General features: G+C 32.4%; 1 long non-coding RNA gene across 1 annotated transcript in view; it reads right to left on the bottom strand.

The window, feature by feature from the left end:
• The window catches only part of LOC137634263 (uncharacterized), a 53,640-nt gene extending 37,631 nt beyond the window's left edge, over positions 1-16,009 (bottom strand). Inside the window, exon 1 of the long non-coding RNA XR_011042497.1 lies at positions 15,922-16,009. This is a non-coding gene — a long non-coding RNA (uncharacterized lncRNA). The remainder of the gene's footprint in view (positions 1-15,921) is intronic.
• Between the last annotated feature and the right edge of the window lie 8,043 nt (positions 16,010-24,052).

Raw genomic sequence — 24,052 nt, 5'->3', positions numbered from 1 at the left:
CTATTGAACGCTGAACTAATTTTGAATGTAATGAATAAATAGAATGAATAGGTTTTGAGAAAAAAGGGTCAATTGTACTATAACAGCAAGGACGAACAATAAATTTCCATCTTCATATAAGAAAATTTACGATAGTTTTTTTGCTTTAAAATTTTAATATTTTTCTACATTTTTCTATATACCATGTGTAAATAAAAAAAACACCCTTTCCAATAGTATATCAACCCTTTTACCCCTAGGCTATTTGGAACTTTCCAACCCTTAACCCCCCAGGGTTTTTTTTTTCCCAAGCATATTTTGCTATACGGTATATATCTTAAATTGGTCTAACAGCCTTAATTTTTGTTATAGAGAGGTCAGGTTGGTGTCATTCTTCTGGAAAATGCCTGAAGTTTCTCATAAAGTTATCAAAAATATGCAAAAAAAAAAAAAAATGTAAATAGCAGTTCTTTGCAAGGACGTACCAGTACGTCTATGGGGGTAAAGGGATGAGTTTTGTGAACGTACCTTTGGGGGTAAAAGGATTAAAAATGACAATTGCAATTATTTCTAAAGTAAAAACAGGAGTAGAAAAAATAATAAATATGTACTGAATAATGCTAAGAAAAAATGTAAATCGCAATGGAAAGCTGAATACATTTTCTATGTAATCCATAAATAAAATAAATAGGTTTTGTCAAAAAAAAAAAAAAAAAAATTGAGCAGTTATCGAGCAAAGATGGACAATAACTTTTAATCTTTATGCAATGAAATTCACAATGAAGTTTATAAAGAAATTTTCATATTTTTCCATTGTAACCCTATCAAATTATACTTATTTTTTTCTTAATATCCCCTTATCCAAAGTGTGGTAATTAAATTTTGTCAGCTTAACACCCTCCTTGCAACCCAACCCCGTTGAAAGAAAAATGTACAAAGGTTCAAGACATTGTTTTCAAACTCAGGAAGATGGGAGTAGGTGAATCAGTCTTTCCACAGCATCATTATTGAATTTTCAAGTAATATAGTGTGTAGTTATTGATGGGTATCATAAGGACTATAGCAATGTAACATCATGTTCCCCAAGGTAGTGTTCCTAGCACAGTAGTTTTCATACTATACAGTAGTGTATAGGTGTGTGTGGTTTGGCCTTGAGAAAAAGCTTGTTGCATATGCAATGTTGTTACTCTCGTTGTAACCATTCCATCCAATAATTGTAGAGCTGCGGTTACTGAATTCTAGTTAAAATTACAGTAAAGTATGGTGCAAATTTGTGGGATAAAGTTAAATCCTAACAAAACTCAAGGTATGATTGTAAGTAGGTTAAGGACAGTACAGTAGTTCCTTAACACCCAAATCTTTTCATTGAAGTCTCTTTATCTGTAGGCAACTTACTCAGCCCCCATTTTGAATAAGATTTCTTGTCTGGTCTTCGCCGTTTTTATTTCTTAATACGGTACTAGTATGTGAATATTACATGCGTTATTATTGGATATAGTCAAGTAAAACACACATCAAAATCGTGTACATATCATATACAACTGTTTGTTCGTTCATTCAAGTGTTCCACATAAGTTGGGGCAATGTTAAACGAACGAATGAACACCTGCTGATGACAAACAAGATTTTGATAAAAGTAATGTTTCACTTAACTGTATCTAATAATACTGCATGTAATATCTACATACAGTATTAGAATTGCATTAAATAAAAATATCGAGTATTAATCGTTCTTTTCCATTGTTTTCGTTTATAAGTAAATAGACACTACAGAATTGTCTATGCTTTCCGTACCAGCCGATTAAGGCAAACTTCCGAAGGATCATTTCTATTTCCAAAAAGAAAAAACTAATGCTTAACTATCACATTATCATACTGTATCATAGTAAAGTTTTATTAAAAATACTTCTCTCATATTCTATTTAATATAGTTTAATGGCATATCAAAGATTAATTTCAGACTTGCTAAAGGACTTTTTTTTTTCATTCATTCACTGTATTTGGATTGTAATTATCTTGTTTTGTGAAGTTATTTCAATTTTTAATTTGCAAATTTAAAATTATTTTAGATTTAAGAGTAAATGTTATTTTGTGAATTATAATTGGTAAATTGTTTGTTTTGTTTCCGGTTTTCATACAGTGACTAACCGTGTTTATTTAAAACTACATTATCGTTTTTTATATCTTTAAGGAGACACTACTGTATTGATAATATCGCTGTGACATTTCAATCAAAATGTACTTTTTGACACTGTCGTTGACTGGTCTTTAATAATGTTAATAAAAACCAATTTTTTCAGGTATTCTATTGGAAACAAGTGAACTTTGGTGAGCTCGTAGGAATGCATCTCAATGTTTAAAATGGAAAACAATGTGGAAATGCACTTCGCTGAACAAATTTTCGCTTAAAGAACGGTTCTTTATGAACTGAACTTGTTCGTATAATGGAGCATTGGTGTATGCAAAATTTGATTTTTTTGCTATGCATTACAAGAGATGTTATATAATTTTAGTGCTGTCTGGTCCATATTTATATAATCTTTGCAACCGAAGCATGGTGGACTATGTTCTGTACTTCACTTGCACCTTTCAAACAACTGTTGATGACAATAGCGTCTGGGCATGTTTCTAGTCTTCCCTAGAAGGTTATAGATTGGCCAGAGCACCAATCACCTGTTGATACTACTAATAGAGTTATTGGGTCCTTTGTCTAACTAGACAGTACTACACTGAATCCCTCTCTCTCATTATGGTTCATTTTTCCTTTGCCTACACATACACGGAATATCCATAAACACCTGACAGCACCGAGATTACCAATCAATTCTTCGCTCAATGAGTTAACTACAACACTGTAATTGTTCAGTGGCTACTCTACTCTTGGTAAGGGTAGCATAGACACTTTAGCTATGGTAAGCAGCTCTTCTAGGAGGACATTCCAAAATCAAACCATTGTTCTCTAGTCTTTGGTAGTGCCATAACCTCTGTACCAGTCTTCCTTGAGGATACACTCAGGCACACTATTCTATCTTATTTATCTTCCTCTTGTTTTTCGAAGTCTATAATTTATATACAAAAGATCTATTTCAATGTTGTTACTGTTAAAACATTTTTTAATTGTTCATTACTTTTCTTGTAGTTTATTTCCTTGTTTCCTTTCCTAACTAAGCTATTTTTCCCTGTTGGAGCCCTTGGGCTCATAGCATCCTGCTTTTTCAACTAGGGTTGTAGCTTAACTAGTAATAATAATAATATTAATGACCATAAAATGGTTGTCTATAAAACCAAATATAACAGGGAACACGCCATGCTACTTTTGTTTTAATTACTGTATCATAGTTTTAGCTATAAGAAATAAAATTGCTGCTAGTCTTTACAGAGTTTGAATTCCAAGAGAACTAGTAATTCAAGTGTTAAGCTTAGCTCATACTCTTCTTGTTCTTTGATTTGTTTAATATAAATACTTGCTTGAGTATTCAGAATATGACAAAAAAAATTGTTTTACTAATAACCCTGTACTTTCTTTTTTAAATTACTCTTAAATAAATCTCCCAAAGTAAACAGAAGAATTTTCATATCTCCTAAAAATGATGATAGAGGAAGATCTTACATTAGGTCATCTTCCATGAGATTCATTTAAAAAAAGGAACGTACACATTCCTATGGCGGTACCAAAACACTTTGTATTCATAATGCAGGCATCCCATCCACATCGCTTTGCTAACAGTACTCAAAAATCCCACTCATTTTCTTATAAAACAATGTAAAACTACGCCCGAGTTGTACTGATGACGGTAATACGTTCGAAAGGGGCTATAATATTATTTGAAAATGCCATGAACAATTGCCATAGATGAATAACATGCAAAGCAGCTTCTAGAATTGTTAGTTTATCTCTAATAACCATTTTTATTATTTTGATCATCCCTTACTGAAGGATATTCTTGTCTGTAAAGCTTGTAAGTAAACGGCCACTTACAAATGTTTCAGAAGAATGTAAATATTCTTATGGTAGTAGTACGGTACTAATACTGTAATAATAATAAAAATATCAATAATAATAATAATAATAATAATAATAATATAAAGAACACTACCTAGTTTATAATAAATTCGCTTCATTCTTAGCAATTCTAATTAAATGTTTACATTACCATTCAAAAGAAATTCCTCTTTGATAATCTTTAAAAATTGCTTCCAAAATGGGAAAATGAATGGAGTTTAAAGAATGAAGTGAATAGACATACAGTGTCACACACTGATCTCTGGCCAATCTCTACCTTGAATATTATCACATACAACAACAATCAAAACTACTTTCAGTCATCAGTCCAAGGAGGAAAACAATGACCACTAACTAATGAAGTACAGTACAGTATTTGAAGTAACAGGAATTAGAGTGCAAAGAAAAATCCCAGAGAAAAGAAAACCATAGAATGTCAACAGCAAAAAGTAAAAAAAAATTCTTCATAAACAAGCAGAATACGGGACCCCTACAAGAAACTAGCAAAAGTAGTGTATAAATATCGCATCAGGTTCAATACACCATTGGTGGTACGAAAATTGTTTGAACCACCTAATTCTAGACTTGGTATGCATAACTACAATAATAGAAACAAAGTTAATAATCATAATAATCATAATAAAATAGTTATACCATATATAAAACAAATATATAAATAACCACATCATAGCAGGAAAAAAATTTGCATAACACATAAAAGGTTCACCATATATATAAATATAAAATTCCATATTTGTGGAATATTTCAATAACCATGAAGATTAAATAACTTAATGATTAAACATAGAAATGAATAATAAATTATGAATAACAAATTGAAGGAAAATACATGCTGTAAATAAATATCAAGTAAATAATCAATAAACATACAAAGAAGAATCTGAAAAATAAAATATATATCAGTAAATACATAATAATGAATAAACACAAAATATATTTCCGTAAGTACGAGCGTGCCCACATACGAGTGATTCGAGGAGAATACAGATTCTTAAATGTCAAAGCGGTTTTAGAATAAATTAGGTTGTAATCAATAATTCCTATTTCTGTATATGACTTCCTTTATCAGTAAATGTAGTCAAGAAAATCTTTAAACGTCAAATTCACAGGTGAATTCATTAAATTCCTTGATGAGTAATCAAGAGACTTTGCCTGTACCTCTTGAATTTTAAAGTTTTTCTGTCAATATTAGTTGGTACAGAAAGGAAATCATATACAACAAAACAGAAATTTAATATTGATCAGTTTAATCATGGGTGAACATCTAAATTTATAATAATATTACTGTATAAGAAAACATATGGTGAAGTAATCATTAGGATTTCGGCCTATGAGTAAGTAATTATACCACTTTCACGCCCAATTGATGGAAAATGACAAAATGTTAATAAAAAAATATATAGCTAAACTCATGTACCAGTAAGAAGGTATTTTATAAAAGTAAACATAAAAAAAGTGCCTTCTTCTGAAAGTTATTGCATCAAGATAAAATTTCATAAAGACAAAATATGTAAATAAGTAAATAAACATATATATATAAATAAATTACATATAATAAATGTATAAATATTATCCCATCTGACCTGCTAAAAAATTAGCAATTTTGCATTACACTGTAACATTATTAACCACATGCAAAGTAAAATTACACGATGCTTTGACTACAACTATATCTATGATATAAAATTTGAAAAGAACTCTCTCTTCATAGACAAATCATTACTTTATGCCAGGCATAAAGTGAGTCTGCAGAGTTTTCAAGACATACTGAAAGGAGTCTTCATTTCTATACGAGACTGAATATGCATCTGGGATCTACAGTGCATCTGGCAGCTTATTAGCTAAACCTGCTACAATAAAATGGTTTGAGAATAATACAATTTCCATTATTTACAGAAGTGGATTTATGACTCCTTTTTTTAATGCTGTATGTAAATTATCATTGTGAGCTTGTTAATTCAAAACACCATGAACAGCTATTTATTGGAAAAGTTTCTTACTACCTTGAAATTGAAAAAGCCCTTGCAGTTACAGTGGTATCATAGAATGACAGATGAATGGCACCGAAATATTCTGAGGGCTAGCTAGGCTGAATGGACTCGTTATTAAGATTGTGGCTTAAGCATTCTTGGCTAGTACTAATCTAACCAAACAATTGCAAAAAGGCTATTGCCACTGAATAGTATTAAAATGAAATACATAAAAATTATAAAGATATGGATCTCATACATTACCCAACCCCTCTCTTTTGACACTTGGCCTGACACTATTACAACCCTAAAAGAGCTATTGACTTAGGCTCAAAAGTAATATCAAAAGCCTAAAGTCTTGGCCATTGTATTGTATTCTTTGATAACCCCCCTTAAAGCTTTTGGCCAAAGGTAAAAATTTATAAGGTTGCACTTCATAGAAATCTTCTAAAGATATTACTGAATAAGGAAAGGTTCCCGTAATTATTTGCATGGGATGACACAGGTTTAGGCTTGAGGTTGAAAGGGAGTTTTCTGCCTATTCATAATGAGCCTTAGAACTCAGTTCAGTATAGGCGAGTTGGCTTACTAACACAAAAGACAAAAACAAGGGACAATAAAAAAGACAAACTTTAAGATAACATACTTCAGTGAAGTACGGTTTAAGGGATCATAAGCTCCTAATTTCCTGACAAGAGCCAAGTTCCAGCAAGGTGGTTTAGGAAATCTAAGAGATATCTTTCTCTTAACAGATCTAACAACCCCTCTTGCAAGCAAGAGCAGGCTTAAGATCACTGTTAGACTGGTGAAATGATAAACCTAGTCTAAAATTGGTCACATGAGAAAATTGTGAAAACGAGAAGAGTACCAGGTTGTCCAAGAGCAACATTCAGGTGCCAATTTTGCAAACTTGGATATTGGACATCGGAAAAATATTTTGTCATCCTGGTATTTGGATGGATTGCAAATAACTCTGATAAAAGTTGACAGTTAACAGCCTCATCATTTAGGATTGGATTTATGAATTTGGGCTACTGTATATAGTCAGGACGATGGAGCTTGAAAGGGCATTCAGTGCCTAAGTGTGAGTGGGGAGAAAAATCCTGCAGTTACATAAGTAGTAAATATTAAGTCTGGACAGGAAGATAGAAGAAAGGAATGATACAAAGCAAATTCAGCTGGGGGCTAAGAGAGAACTGCCAATATCTTTAAGTAATGCCTACATTGCACCATGTGAGGTTCAGTGACCGCACTATCCTGCTAAGGGGACTCAACTTTTTGTAGACATCTAGGTGGACCAATCATTTGGGTAATACGATTTGACTGCCTGACGAGGCTACTACAATATACAGTACCTCTCCGGGAAAACCTTGGATCTATAATGAACTTTTGCTTCTCTCTCCAATACTTATATGGACAAATTACACTATGGATAATTTTGTTCCGTTTTTCTGCAATTAATCTGACTGACATGATCACAAACTCCAAATACTGGTGGAGAGTGAAGGCCTAAGAGGTAATATGTAGGTACTGCTCCTAAATCTACCCAAATCCCTTTCCCCAAGTATCTGCAAACAATAGCTCTATTATTAGAGGCATAAGAATGACTACCACCAAAGGCACTAAGGATCCTGGATGCATACTCAGCCACAACAAACTGGAAAAGTCTTTTTTTTTTTTTTTTTTTTTTTTTTTTCTACTGTATTCTGTAGTCTGAAGGGTTATGCAGCCAATAGAAAAAAATTGCAAAAAGTAATGAGTTCATGATGAAACAAAGGTTATTTTGATTTTTCTTGGACAAAGTAATGGATTTTGTCACCATGTAAAAGGTATTTTTGTACATCAATTATTGAGTAGATGTTACTAAACTTCATCATATTCTTATTCTTTGCATGTTAGATATGGGAAAAAAAGATGTAACTACTGCCTTTTCCTTGTATTCGTACCAAATGAAAAAAATTAACATTTAACATGTAGCTACAGTACACCTTATATATATAAAGGGAATTTAACAATAGGTTTCTTACACATAGCTATACATGCTTTTGTTTATTATCCAATATCAAAATTTCAGTATTTTTTATCAGCATATACCATTTCGATAAACTGCATGATAAATACATAAACAATTAAAGATTGAACTTAATACTTCCTTGGCAGAATTTTAAAATCCTTGCCAATTAACAGATGTATCTTTTCCAACCCCCGTGCACTCACACCAATAAAGTCTAGTATGAAGTGTCCCAATAAACAAAATTATAAATATAATACATAAAATTCCCTTAAAAACTGAGCCACCGTAATGTAACAATAAAAAAAATTCATTAAATCCCAACTATAACTACTGATAAAAAAAAAAAATTCTTACAAAGGTTACATTTCTGATCATTTCATTTATGCAAAATATTTATGGACAATAAACTGATAAAACCTGACCAAAGTGTGCAGAAGTTTCACAAGGAATTACAACTTTGACAAATTTTTATTTTGTGGGGTTATACATTAAAAAATTATCTCCCAAGCAATTATGCCAAAATTTCCCTCTAATAAAGTCTTCATCAATAGGACCCCCAAAACAACTCTACGTGTCTGTTTATTGGTCTATTTTGCAACTTCTGTCAACTAGCTATTATCTGTAATATGTTCTTCCCCTTGCACTCCAGCCAAGTATCTAATATTTTGTAGTCGCATCTAATTGTATATAATCTAAAAAAAGGTCCTCTGTCCATATTCATGTCTCTGCTGTAGAGTAATACAAATGAGAGTAAAAGTAGGGAATAAGCATAAGTTTTGCAATGCTCTTGGGATGAAGTATCATTTCTCACATAACTTGAATAGTATCATTTCTAAAGGACAATTTTTATACAGTTATCACTGTTAGCTTGAATTATCCTTCCATCCCATCTAAAAAAAAAAAATCTTAATTTACAGTTAAAGGAAGTTTGTTAGATTTTGATTAATTACTGTATATGGATTTTAGGCTATTGGTAAGGGACTGGTGCCAGAGAAGTCCTTTGACATCATTTCCTTCTAGATTTGGTTAAATTAATTTAGAATGTCATTATTACCTGAACATGTTAGTGATTATGAACGAAACTGAGCTATATAATCATCTCAAGAAAAAAATCTCATAGTTTAACCCAAGGACCTATTGAGGTACTATCAATAGTGTGTACTAATATCCCTTGATTGACTGACCAGTTTGATGTTGGATCCTTCTAAAAGTATGGGCCTTTTCTTGACACAACAAATATTCTTTCATATTAGATACACATTTGCCAACAGTAAGTACTTTTATACAGTACTACACATTACACGAGCAAGTACCCACATGGTAAGGGTTGAAGAAACTTAAGAAATGGTAGGCACCTCTTCCAAGACTGACATTTTGAAACTAGATTAATGTTCTCTAGTTTTGGGTAGTACTATGATCTTTCAGTCCTGGGTTTAAGATTTCCATTTCTTGGAGGTACAATATACACATTTCCAGTCAATTTGCTTTTCTTGATTTTTAAGTAGTGTTAGGCATGCTTAATAAAAGGACCAAGGACCCCTGGTTGTTTATAAAATGGTTGATTTCTTGTACTGTAGTTTCCTTATATGTACTGAAATTATTTCCATATAGGGATCCTAAGGCTTGAAATATTCTGCTTTTTTAGCTACCGATACGGCTTGACTTGTAATAGTAATAACAATAATAATAATAATAAATAATAATAATAATAGTTATAATGAAAAGATAAATTAGATGGGATTTAATGCTTTGGGTCCTGGGGCCTGCAATGCCATTCAGCACCAAAGTGCAACTGAGGAAGGGGGACTCAGTAGTTATGCTAAGAAGTAAAGAATAGAAGTGGTTGGACAGCTAGAAGAAAAACGGAAGCAAGAACGGAGGTAAAGTATGAATATCTCGAGAAAAAGCAGCTAGAGGCCGGAGGAGGAACGGTGCAAGGATCCTTAAACAATACTTTGTCTAAGAGTGAGGTACACTAATGGCAAAAGCCCCTACGTGACAAAGGACAGATGTTGCACATACCTGTATAACAACCTAAACACTATAAAGTTTTAAAAATAATTTGCATTTTACCTCCGCGAGATCCAAACCAGTTATTTAAATAGGTTTACCCCTTCGCTGTTTGGCTATGACCAGAACTAAGGAAATCATGGTATTCTGGTAACATTGTATGGTTGCCAGCATCAAGACAAGAAAGAACTTTGTTGTCATACAATTAAAATAAAAGTGGCGAAACCACTGATGCCCTTTAAAATTCATATTACTTAATAATCATAGATCTATGATGTTCTCCATTATGTAAATTCCATTTTCTAATTTAGACATCGAGGTAAAAGGACATGCGTTGTTATTGAGGAACACACCAGGGGCCCGATTTTTGCAGCATTCACGTAAAGAAATCTCAAGTTAGAAATTATGAAAACTCAATTAATTAGTAATAAACTTTGTCAAAGTAAGAAAGAGCCTTTCATCTTCACACTTCCTGTGCTAGTAAAAAAAAATTTTTTTTTTCTAGAATTCTTGTGACATTTTATCTTGGTTTAAACATTTTTTTTTTTTATTGCTGTTTTAATGTTATTAACCCTTTTACCCCCAGGCTATTTGGAAATTTCCAACCCTTAACCCCCAGGGGTTAATTTTTTTCAAGCACATTTTGCTGTATATATTTTTTTTAAATTGCTCTAACAGCCTTAATTTTCGTCGTAGAGAGGTCAGATTGGTCTCATTCTCTTGGAAACTGCCTGAAGTTTCTCAAAAAATTATCAAAAGTATGCAAAAAAAAATTTAAATAGCAGTTTTTTGCAAGAACATACCGGTACGTCCATGGGGGCAAAGGGATGAGTTTTGTGAAACGTACCAGTACGTCCTTTGGGGGTAAAAGGGTTAATGAATATTATACTGGATGTCAAAGTGAAATTTGCTGGCATTTCCTTAAATCAATTTTTTTTTTTGGTAAAAGGTTGTTTTGTGGTATGATAAACTTCATAATTCAGTAACAGATCAGCCAACAGAAACCTTTCGATAAGTGAACTTACTAATGGGTGGACCACCCAATAATTTGGCATGTCATTTTCATTTAATGTGGTGACACAGTGACTGGTTTGATATCTCGTATGTATAGATACAGCATGGGCTACACTAACATACTGACAGTACCACAAATATCTAGTTCCCTAACCAGGCTCCTAAGGTTTATCCTATATCTTAAGTCTTTATCCAACTATAAGTGTTATTTTCTCCCTAACCCAAAAAGCTATTAAGAAATGACATACAGCTCATATTTTATATTAATCTTATAACCTTTGAGCATATCTCTATCCATCTTTAAATTGAGGAATCAACATAGTTGGTCTGGAATGGTGCAGCATGAAAGCCGACATGTAAAATTTAAATTTCAAATTTAAAGTAGTCCATCATAACCAGCGATGACATTTAACCTTCCTAGAGGCTGCTACCCCGCTATTCATCAACAATAATCATCAACTTTACCTTTGATTCTAGGGATATGGATAGTTCCACACCTAGCTACCAACCTAGGGTTAATATATTTTGTTTCCTATCCTCACTGGACTAAATTCCCTGTTGGAGCCATTAGGCATTATACTTTTCCAACTAGGGTTGTAGCTTAGCTAGTAAGAATAATAATAGTAGAGAAAAGTGGTTGGCATTGAAGAGGGAAGCCCTAGGGAGCCAGAGGAATTACAAATAAGTAGTATGAATATAGAATAAAGTAGAAATTGCATGACAAAATATAAAATTTTAAACTGTACTGGTAATAATTATAAAAACTACTCAATTTTTTTTAATTTATAGTATTTAAAGCTTTTTTTTTTTCTTAAAACTGCTAAGGCCTGACAGTGATGCTATGAAGAATGAAAGAATTCTTGTTTTGCCATTATAAATACTAATGACAAAACCTCATGAAAAGGAAAAAAAAAATATAAATTTTATATGAAAATAGAATACCAATAACACACTACACTAAACCAAACCCAAAATTCCAATCTGTATGGCAGAATGCAGCTGACTTAACAAAATTATATCTACAGTAACTGTAGCCTTGTCTCATTATATGTCAGTCTGAAGAGCTGGGAGACGATACACTTTTCAATCTTATTATCAACTTAGTTGATTGGCAAACAAGCATACTAATGGAATTCTGCCTGCAGATAAAACACTCTTCTCCCCGCGTAGCGTTAACGGTAATACTAAAAAATTATTCCCATGAGTATTTTAGTAAATATTACTCAGCACACCCAGCAGTATACGTGTCATAAAGAAGCAATACGAATGTTAGGGGAGTTCAAAGAAATAATCTACTCCAAGATATTTTAAAAAGATATTCGAGATTCTTGAACAACCCACATCGGAGACCTATCTAATATACTACTATACGCATCATGAAGAAGCAATATGAATATTAAGGGAATTCAAAGAAATAATCAATCATATTTTCAAAAAAGATATTAGAGATTCTTGAACAACCCACAACAGAAACCTAATATTCTACTATATGCATCATAAAGAAGCAATATGAATGTTATGGGAATTCGGAGAAATAATCCACTCCAAGATATTTTAAAAGATATTTGAGATTCTTGAAAAACCTACAACGGAGACCTAATATACTATACACGTCATAAAGAAGCAATATTAATGTTTGGGGAATTTGAAGAAATAATCCACTCCATGATATTATAAAAAAGATATCAGAGATTCATGAACAACGCACAACGGATACTTAATATACTACTATAAGCATCATAAAGAAGCAATATGGATATTGGGGGAATTCAAACAAATAATCCACTCCTGGATATTCTAAAAAAGATATTCGAGATTCTTGAACAACCCACAATGGAGACCTAATAGTGTTTCCCTATACAAGTGGCAATACATATACGATGCCTATGGAAGTGGTCTTATTAATTCGTACTTTGAAAGATACTAATATAATTTGCCTAACATACATTTTCAAAATAACTTTCCTTCTTTTATACATGCATACTCAATGTTATATAAACGAACCCTCTTAAACTACCATATAAATAAACTTACATTTCTTTATGGTACAAATATTGAAAATATTACAAAATCGGTTTTCATACATGGTGGCAAATTTTACGCATGGTTCTCTACCAGGCCAGCCATGTGATTAATTGCCTTTCCCCCGGTTTCTCTTGATCGAGTAAAAAAATAATAATCAGCAATCAATCTTAAAAAAATAAACTATAACACTAAAAAATTCATTAACCTATACTAACTGTATAGATGAATATACCATTTAAATTAAAAACTGAATGATAACTTAGGAAGAGCAAACTACATATAGTGCAGAAGTGAGACAATCAGAAATATGCATTGCACTAAGAGAGAACAAGGCAATCTTTCTGCTGGCAAAGATGCTGGAAAATAATAATTCCAAATTAATTTTAGACAGATCTGAATAATGTGGTAATTTTGCTAAATGTCTGATCATAGTATGTCAGAAATGCTTTGTGAAATTTGAATGATAAAATTTGTGCACGTGCATTAAGTACATAAACAGCGTACTGGTGAATAGTAATACTGTATCAAAAGCCCCCAGGGTGATTTGACAATTCTGGCATAAAACCTACTAAAAAGAGGTCCAGTAAAGTCAACCATTTACTACAAACAAACAACTATGACAGACCTTAGAATCGTCACACAAACCCCCCCTCCCCCCCGGGGATCTGCTGAACAATTTCAAATTAATTTAAACAAACAGACCAAAGAATAATAATAAATAAAAAAAAAAAGTCTAGCTTTGATAAAATTTGTTTGTTCCAGAGATTTCCTACAATAAAAGGGATATGAAGAAAAAAATAATGTTCAGAAATTGATAATAGAAACAATAATGCCGGCTTACAAGCTTCAACCTATCACCAACTTAACTAACACTACCTCAAGCTTTCCCATCATTAGCAATGCAGCTTGGATCATTTTAAACTAGAGATAATAATGATTTTAAGGCTATGCTGAAATAGAGGAATAGTGTACAACCCCTGTAGAATCTAATACTGAGCTAGTATATAAAATTCTAATATTGTTAAGTTCCTTAAACAATCATTATAATTCTGATGATCATTCTTCGGGTCATAACCCAAAATTGGAATTTTAATTTATTGATCATGGATAATACTTTTTGTAACTTACAAAAATAGCTTTAAAGTTCTTAAACTTTCCAGGTAATTTGTGAGTTTGATTCATTATTAAAAACATGTAAGCAGTACGACACGTGAAGGATGGCAAAAGCCAAAATTTACTTGGTATATATTTTCCTTCAATTATCCGACTTGACTAGTCACCTTTAGGAAAGCTTCAATTCAATAGTATATGCAATTTTAATGCAATTTTAGATTCTCTACTTCAAATTGCCTTTTGGAAGTTTTGCTTTCATATTTGAAGATGCGTAACTTCATCCTCATGAAGCGCTGTCAACATTCACCCAAGAAATTATCCAGCCCTCTTTGTTTCAAACAAGAATAGCAACTTTGCTCCAATACTAAAGATCAATATTGCAATGTTAAGGTTCTGCCCAAATCATGATGGGTCATGAAAACTTCAAATTTGGCAGAAATTATTAACTATTAATAAAAATATCTAGTATTCTGTTCCCTTGTGCTGAAATTTTGCAATTTTAGTTATGTTAAATAAGTGGAATTTCTAAATAAATACACTAACTAATATATATAAATATATATATATATATATATATATATATATATATATATATATATATATATATATATATATAAAGGAGAGAGAGAGAGAGAGAGAGAGAGAGAGAGAGAGAGAGAGAGAGAGAGAGAGAGAGAGAGAGAGAGAGAGAGAGAGAGAATCTTTTCTTGATACAAGGTAATGTAAGATAAGGAAAAGTCTTTCCCTTTCCTTTATAAAAAAAAAAAGAGCTAGGAGCAAGTTTGACAATGTTTTGTTACATAATCATACTACTTAAGTATTATATACTTAAAGTTCTGTATTCATTCTTTTGTTATGAAAGTAACCCTCAAAAAGTGTACAGTATACAGTCCAACTTACAAAGCGTCAATGTTCATGAAAATGGAAATTTGGTAAAGCTCCTGTCCCACCCATTACTCTTATGAATCCCTTTCGTTTGGATTTAAAATGGCCATTAAAACTTTTGCCTGTATATTGCCATTAAAACGTTTATCCGTATAATACCATAATCATAAAAGTACCAACAAAACGTTCGTGACATGGCTTTCTTCGGTTGGACTTTACTTGAAAAGTTCTATAAGGAAATGACTGGGAATTAATAAGTAAATTATACATTGTTTACAGCACATGTATGATGTGATATACTCCTGTATAAGATTTTTATAACCTGACCACTACAACTAATTAATGTATGCAGTCAACGAACATTAATGCAATACCAATATATATAAATTTGGCATATAATGAAAAATATAAAATACCAAAAATAAACAACAGGTTCATAGAATAGAATAATTATTTTAAACCCTTCCATTGACTTCCAAGAATTATTTTAGTAGGTGATTTTTCAAATTGAAAGTGATTTGCATAACTCAGAATGGAGTGCAATATTCTTAAATGAAGGGCTCACCATTTCCAATTCCAAAGCAAAGAGGAAAAGTAACCACGAATTAAAAAATATATATATGATAAGTTAAATAAAATGAAAAATCAAAAATACTTTTTGCTGTATACGACCACAGACAAAGTACTGTATACGATCAGCATGGGAGACAACATTAATAGTCTCAAAATCAAACGGTTACGATTTTCAACGACACACTCCACTGTGACTAAACAGTCTCTATTTGGATACCTCTATCAGCTAGGAAGAGTGGAGGGGCATAACTGATAAATTGAAGGCGCAAATCTCTCTTTTTTTATTCAGACTAAGGAAAACGAGCAATACCCACCACATTGTTATAGTTTCCACGTCCTTGGTAGCCAGCACCACCACCACCGCCTCCGCGGTTGTTGTAGTTCCCACGCCCTCGACCTATAAAAGTTGCATTTGACCGATCATGAAATTGCTTTGAGAAAGCAATGTATTACAAATAACCTCAAAATCAAAGGGATGGTACGATATGTTTATTAACTTGTCATTACTGCAGTCATTATATAACCTTACAGCACTCAGTTCTAATAATACTAGAAATCAAGATACAAAATAAATAATAATAATAATAATAATAATAATAATAATAATAATAGTAATAATAACCAACAAGGAAAAATCATCTTAAAAGCAAAACCAAGCTGAAAAAGAAAGAAAAATATTAAAAATAATACTCTGCTTGGATTACAAAATCTGTGGAATACCAACACTTCCCTCTTCTGAACATGAAAAAGTTTTGATTATAAATCCATCAAGCTTTTTCTGATACAAGTATGCTGGAATTTCTGCCTCACATTTTTAGACTGATCAAGACTACTGACTTCCAATGTCATAAAACTACCTGTCTACCTAACGCTATCAACTCAGTCATATCCTAAATTCCTTACAGAAGCAACCTGAAAGGATTGAATTACCTGATATGCTTAGTCGCTGGAATACATTAAGTCCAGGGGGTACTCCTCCGGGAACTGCCAACAGACAAGAGTTTTCAGATTTCTCTCTATCCGGCAAACTTTGAAAGATGTTAAGTCAATAAGTCTCTACCTAGCAACCTACAAATTTCCAGTGAAATAAAAGACACTGCCTACTTTTATGTACTCATGAAGAAACTAAAGACAATTCAGATATAAATGCAACATTGCAAAACACGGACCATATTCTACCTTCAATTGGGTAAATTGGTGTATAACTAACTAGCTGGGCAATGTAAACTGAAATTGTATATCAGAGAATAGGAAACTATTTTTTGTTCTTGGTTACTTTATTTCAAAATGTAATTCGCAACACATTCCTACTATAAATAACATCCAACATTGAATCCACAAACGTGGACTACTTGAAATAATCGTAATAAGTTTTGAAATAATCGTAATAAGTTTTATTATAAGACAATATCCATTTCATTATGAAAACGATAAGATCTGATGACTACAAGTGAAATATCAACATCATTAAATTATAATTCTGAAGAAATTTGAATACAGTAGTGGATGAATTAACCTTTAACAATATTTGCACCTACAATTCATTTACATAATTGAAATTAAAATTATAACTTTTCGCCCCTTTGAAACACTTATATAAAAAAAAGTTTCTAACTTGAATGGATCTATGTATTCCAATACGGTTTCTTTCCAATTTACTTATTTATTTATATTTATATACATATATATATATATATATATATATATATATATATATATATATATATATATATATATATATATATATATATATATATTATATATATATATATATTATATATTATATATATATTATATATATAGATATATATATATATATAGATATATATATATATATATATATATATATATATATATATATAGATATATATATATATATATATATATATATATATATATATATATATATATATATATATATATATATATATATATATATACATACATACATATATATATATATATATATATATATATATATATATATATATATTGGATGGACTGTATTTAAATACATAGATCCGTTCAGGTTAAAAACCTTTCTTTATATAAATGTTTCAAAGGGATGTTTCTAAATGCCAGTACAGACCGAAATGTTTGCTCACAGGGTGATACAATGCTCTTATCCCGAAATATAATGCTCATATTACAAGGTATTCCTGTAGATATAGTTTTCCTGTATTTATACATTATATATACAGTATACATATTATATATATATATATATATATATATATATATATATATATATATATATATATATATACATATATATATATATATATATATATATATATATATATATATATATATATATATATATATATATATATATATATATATATACACATACATACATACATAGATACACACATAAATACATGAAAATTATATCTACAGGAATACCTTGTGATATGAGCAATATATTTTGGGATAAGACCATTGTATCACATTGTGAGAAAACATTTCGGTCTGTACTAGCATTTTTGGGGGAAAATACTGACGAGACTAGTATCCATACGCTGCCCATGCAGTGTGAACATGGGGTTTATGTCAATTTTCTTTTGCCTGAGCACCCAATCCCTTTTGTTCAGACCTTAATTTTTTTCACTCTCTCCGCAGCAATCATACCAGCATCACCTAGCATTACTTTGCTAACATCTTTAGCTGTGTTCTTTCATAAAGTTAGTGACCACGTGTTCTTTATAGCATTGTGATCGCTGTTGTTCGTGTCAGGTTAAAAGTACTAATAACAGTATATAGCAGCATCTATACAATGGACCCCCAAGATTATCAAGATAAAAGGAAAGGAGATGATAACCTTGAGAGCTGAAAAAAGAAATTATTGAAAAGCACAATAAAGGTACCTGTGTGTTAGACCTGGAAAAAATGTACAATCGTACAACAATAACGGTTAGCATAATCCTAAATAAGAAAAAAGAAAACTAAGGCAATTGATGCTGCTTATGGACTGATTACTCGTGGCAAAATTAAGTAGAGAACTTGTTTCTTATAGGATCAATGAGAAACAGTTTCAGGTTTTTGAGAAGTAGTTACAGGTTTTGATTTGCTCTTTACATAAAATTACACTATTAAAACTTAGCATATAGTGTATTTAAGAACATGTGGAATTTTGGGTGAATTCCCTTTACTTACGATAGAAATTGTTTTGGTTTATACACTTGCTCCAAGAACAGATTAAACATGGTACTGTAGTATACATATACCTGCCTAGAGATGGGCAGCATTTGATTAATTTTCTGTTTATGGTCTTTTTATGCCAGTCTATATACGTAAATTTTCTTAGCTCATCAATCCATTGACTTCTCTTCCTTCCCGTGCTTCGTTTGCAATCTCTAGGGACCCATTGTGATATATTAATTTCCATCTATTATCTATCACTCATAATATGTCCTGCCCATATCCATTTCTTTTTGTTACTTCTTGTTGCTTTATTTGCTCTCATATTTATGCTGCTGTTTTTCTGTCTCTCAGTGTTATTCCCATCATTATTCTTTCCATAGCTCTTCAAGTTGTAATTAGCTTTTGTAAGGCTCTAAGTTTCTGATGCATAAGTTAATACTCATAATTAAATACTCTTCATTTTAGAGTGGTATTTTACTTTTCATAATCTCATATTATTTACCAAAAGCTCTGCACCCCGTGCTTATCATTAGGTCTTATCTCCTAGGGAAACACTATCATAAGTACTGTATGTATATATCTTAATCTCTAGAGGTTCGTCCATTACCTCATTTGTTGTCTCTGCATTTGCATTAAAACACACAGACACACATATAAAGCAATAGATTGCAAGTGAATAAACGATTGTGATATATGTGTTCCTCAGGGTAGTGTTCTTGGCTCAACTTTTCATACTATATAAACATATGTGGTTTGGCATATGCAAAAGATGCTACTCTTTGCATCAATGCCATCTCCTGAAAGTAGCTTTACAGTTAATCCCCTAATAGAGATCTAGCTAAAGTAGTGTGGGGTGAAAATTATGGGGCTTGAAGTTGAACCCAAACAAAACTTCAAGTATGATTACAACTAGGTCGAGAACATGGACTCCTCAACATCCAGATATCTGCACTGAAAATGTTTCTTTAACTGTAAACAACTCCTTTGAAATTTAAGACTTTTGCTGATCAATCTATTGTGAAAAAATGTTTTAGTTCGTTTGTTCAACCTTGTTTTAAGTAGTTCTCATGTCTGGTCTTCAGCTACTTGACTCTAAACCTTAATTTGTCGGACAAAACCTTGCGGTCTATTAAATTTCATATTTATGATCCAAATATTAATCTCTGGCACCAGTGTTGTTAGTTCTTTATGCATGCTGCATAAGAATTTTCCTAATTCTGACCTTCCTTTGTTCTCAAGACCTTCCAAAACTGTACCATCTTGTTCATAGTGCTAGGTACACAGTTAATTCTAATAATCTTACCTTCTCCATCATAAAGCTCAACACTACACAGTATTCTAGAAGTTTCATTCCAGCAGTGACCAGATTGTGGTATGGTCTTCCTAATCTAATGATGAAGTGACGCAACTTCGATGTTCAAACTTAAGCAGCGATGTTTTATGTTGAACGGGCTGACATAAGACTCACCACATTCTATATAGGACAGATCTAATTTACTGACCTTGAGATATTTATTCATTATCAATTCCTGCTTATATATAGTTCAATTCCCTATTTTCTTTCATCAGTGGGCTATTTTCCCTATTGGAGCTCTTGGGTTTATGGCATCCTGCTTTTCATGTAGGGTTGTAATAATGATTTTGATATAAATTTTATTAGTAATGATTGGTGATTAATTACAAAATGCTAGTAATTACGGTGTGCAACATTATGTATCAGCCTACTTACGTTGTTTCGTAGCGTAATTAACTAAGAAATGATGATAGAAACCTGAAAACTGAATTAGAGCTAAATATATTTTCCATATAACATGTAAATACCAGATATAACTTTTAAAGATTGAGCACTTATAAGAGCAAAGACAGACAACAAACTATTATTTTCATATAACTAAATTCATGATAAAGTTCTGGAAATCAAAATGTTCATGTTTTTACATTTTTTTCGTATATCAGCGAATATAAAATATGAAAATTGCAATAAAAAAATTGGCAAATGCAAAAACACGTACAAACAAAGTTATATACATAGGTAAGGCTTTTTTTTTCAACTACTGTATGTTCTTTTTTGCACACGAGGCAGTCTCCGCACCACTGGTATTGGGAACGAAAACCACCAATATTACGGGCACCATGTGCAAATGATATCAGAAATACATTTGCTGATTTTTCATGAGGGAGCTTTGAGCTGACAACATTCTAATATATGAATGTGGGATTAATGAATTTCAATAATGAACGTCATCATAACTAGATTTGTGTATTAATTATAAAATTCCCTAAATATCTTTGCAAAACCTAATTTATACAATAATTGGTATACAGTAATTAAAATGCTGGTAAATTGAAAACTTAATACTTAGCAAATTAATTCTTTTCTTTATCATCCACTATCAAAATCCTCCCTTAATCCACGACAAACTTCTTTCCAAGCCCTTGTAACAGAACACTGACATTTGAACTCTTTTAGACTTTTGTCCCATAATACTGGTTCCATTTCTACTAAACAAATAAGTAATTCAATATCGATATTTTGTTCCATACATATGTATTTATCAATGAGAAACACTGCACCTACTATTGCCCTCCGAACAAGGGGCGGGAGAAAATTGAGTGGTGTGAAGACTTGTATTGAACATAATTGCTAACAGTCAAAGTCAGCAGAGCAGATCCCCCCAAAGCCAGACGGGGACCGCTCATGCAAAGCGGTGCCGCTACAGAGAAAAAGCGTCTCCACTAGCGACAGCGGGAAAAAAAAAAAGAGAGAGAGAGAGAGAGAGAGAAAGAGAGAGAGAGAAAGAGAGAGAGAGAGAGAGATAGAGAGAGAGAGAGAGAGAGAGAGAGAGAATGAATTCCTATAACTAATAATAAGGTCTATAAAAGGAATGCATGGAAACTGCGATACCATATAACATATTGATGCTGATGTAATATTAATTGTGAAAAGATTTCGAATGCTAAGAAAATTATACAATTCCGTGTTACTGTATTCATACTGTATGTGCGCATAATTGCAATACAGTAGCATGACCTTGATATCAGCTGATGCCAACCGAAAGTAAATCAAAAGTATTTGTTGATATTGCAATGCTAGAGAAATTAAAGAGAATATAAATATGCTTTAATAACCCGTATATGTGAGCACACACACGCACAAAGAGCACGAACGTTTTCGCTTTACTAATAATAATGGCTAAAACGAACTGTATGAAAACGGTGATTTCCTGTAACATATTGGTGCTGATGTAACATTCATCATGAAGATATTTTAAACAAGTTACAAAATTATATAAAAGAATACGCCCTTCGTATGCACGCCATATTTTGATACGGTAGCGGGACCTTCAGATCAGCTGATCATAACTAAAGATAAAACAAAATATTAATTAATTCTTGATAGGTAAAATATTTCCAAATTGAAAAATAGAATACAAAATACTGTACATCGAAATCAACTAATGAGGCGTCTCTCGGTTCCTATCTCTGTTGTAAGTCGATGACTGCCTGTATGTGGTCCGTCTCTAAGCATTATCCTACTTACTAGGGCAATATCACTTTCCCTTGCCTCTGCCATTCATGAGCAGCCTTTAACCCTATACGGTACAAAGGAAGGGTGAGGCAGCCATACCAGGCTGACAGACCCTCGATAATTCTTCTACTGGCCACAACCGGCATCGCCCAAAAGTAGCCACAATTAAATGACAGTTTGTAGCCGCGTAAGAAAAACTACGAAATACAGCCCATGGACATTTATCATTAATCAGAAAGTTAGCATAAATGGGATTTGCATCCCAGAAATATAGCATCTTATGAGAATTTGAATAATTTGTACAATTCACCTTATGTTAGAAGTCTGTGGAGAAGTTGACTCATGCAAAGCGTAAACCACCTGTAAATTACTAAACAGTGATGGCAAGTATATTGTAGCATGTTTAGATGTTTAGACACAAGCAGGGATATAAATGGTGCATAGCTAAATTCACATGGGAAAAAAAAATCATACAGGCTAATTTGACTTTATACATGCTAAAAATTATGCTACTTAATAAAACTAGGAAATAAATCTATGTGCATCCTGTTGCCTGGTGTATTAAGGGGCCCCGCCGGAATGCCAATATATGGGGGTATAGGAAGAAAAACACAAAATCCTAAAAAAATCACTGAGCTTCGTATGGCAACGGAGAATGCATATACGGAATATTTTGTCAAAATTCCTCTTACTTTCATAGTTACAGTGTAAATAGTAAAAGTAACTCAATAAGCCAAAAACATTATTCGCTATAAGAAAATGCTGTATTTCTTCTGTTAACGAAAATTTTTATAATTATTACATATTAATGTAAAAGTAATTGTGAACAATGGCATATTTATAGCTTCCACGAGTCACAAGACGATGTATTACATGGTAAATTACACCATTCGCCCTCGAGTCCTACCACAAACCTCATACAGAGTACATATCTGAGTTTGACCTCTGACACACGATAAACCAAGAGATCGCTAGAAAGCGACACAATGGCCACAGCGAACCCCCGAAAGGGAACAAACAAAAAACCAAACACAATTAAGAATAAAAAGTGTCGCTACCTAGAAATCCCAAACAGACAAATATAATACTCAACTTGGAAGCAGGGATCTCTAAAACGTCGGACATCTTCCAAAAAAAAACACAAAGCACACGAGCAAAACAAAACACGTCTGACCAACATATGTGCTGAGGAGGAATCAGGATGGGGGGTGGGGAGATGTAGGGATAGAGAGAGAGTATGTTGATGAAGGAGAGGTCTAATTGGTGAGGGATCTATGGTCGTGGTTCAATCACGCCCTAGTTTTCTATACCGACACTCAATGAGTGAGCGAGCTAGGTTTATTCCTGGCATTCCATGCATCTCTTTTTCTCTGGTATATTCAGCAATAACTAAGCCTTAGAAATGGTGCTAGAGGAGCATTTCACGGAGCGACACAGGTCGAGCCCAGAAATAGATTTTTTCCTTCGTCAAAATCCCTTTTTTACATTAATTTTTTCGTTTTTGGCACGAATTTTATCATTTCAAAGAGGAAGAGTCAATTTCAACATCTTACTAATGTAAGGAAGAAGAAAATTTGTTCTATTGAGAGAGAGAGAGAGAGAGAGAGAGAGAGAGAGAGAGAGAGAGAGAGAGAGAGAGAGAGAGAGAGAGAGAGAGAGAGAGAGAGTGTGTGTGTGTGTGTGTGAGTGCGTGCGTGCGTGTGTGTGTGTGTGTGTGTGTGTGTGTGTGTGTGTGTGTGTGTGTGTTGATAGGAGGCAAAAGGATCTTCATT

This window comes from Palaemon carinicauda, chromosome 44, assembly GCF_036898095.1.
Source record: "Palaemon carinicauda isolate YSFRI2023 chromosome 44, ASM3689809v2, whole genome shotgun sequence".
Classification (NCBI taxonomy): domain Eukaryota; kingdom Metazoa; phylum Arthropoda; class Malacostraca; order Decapoda; family Palaemonidae; genus Palaemon; species Palaemon carinicauda.
This window is presented reverse-complemented; position numbering and strand designations above follow the sequence as displayed.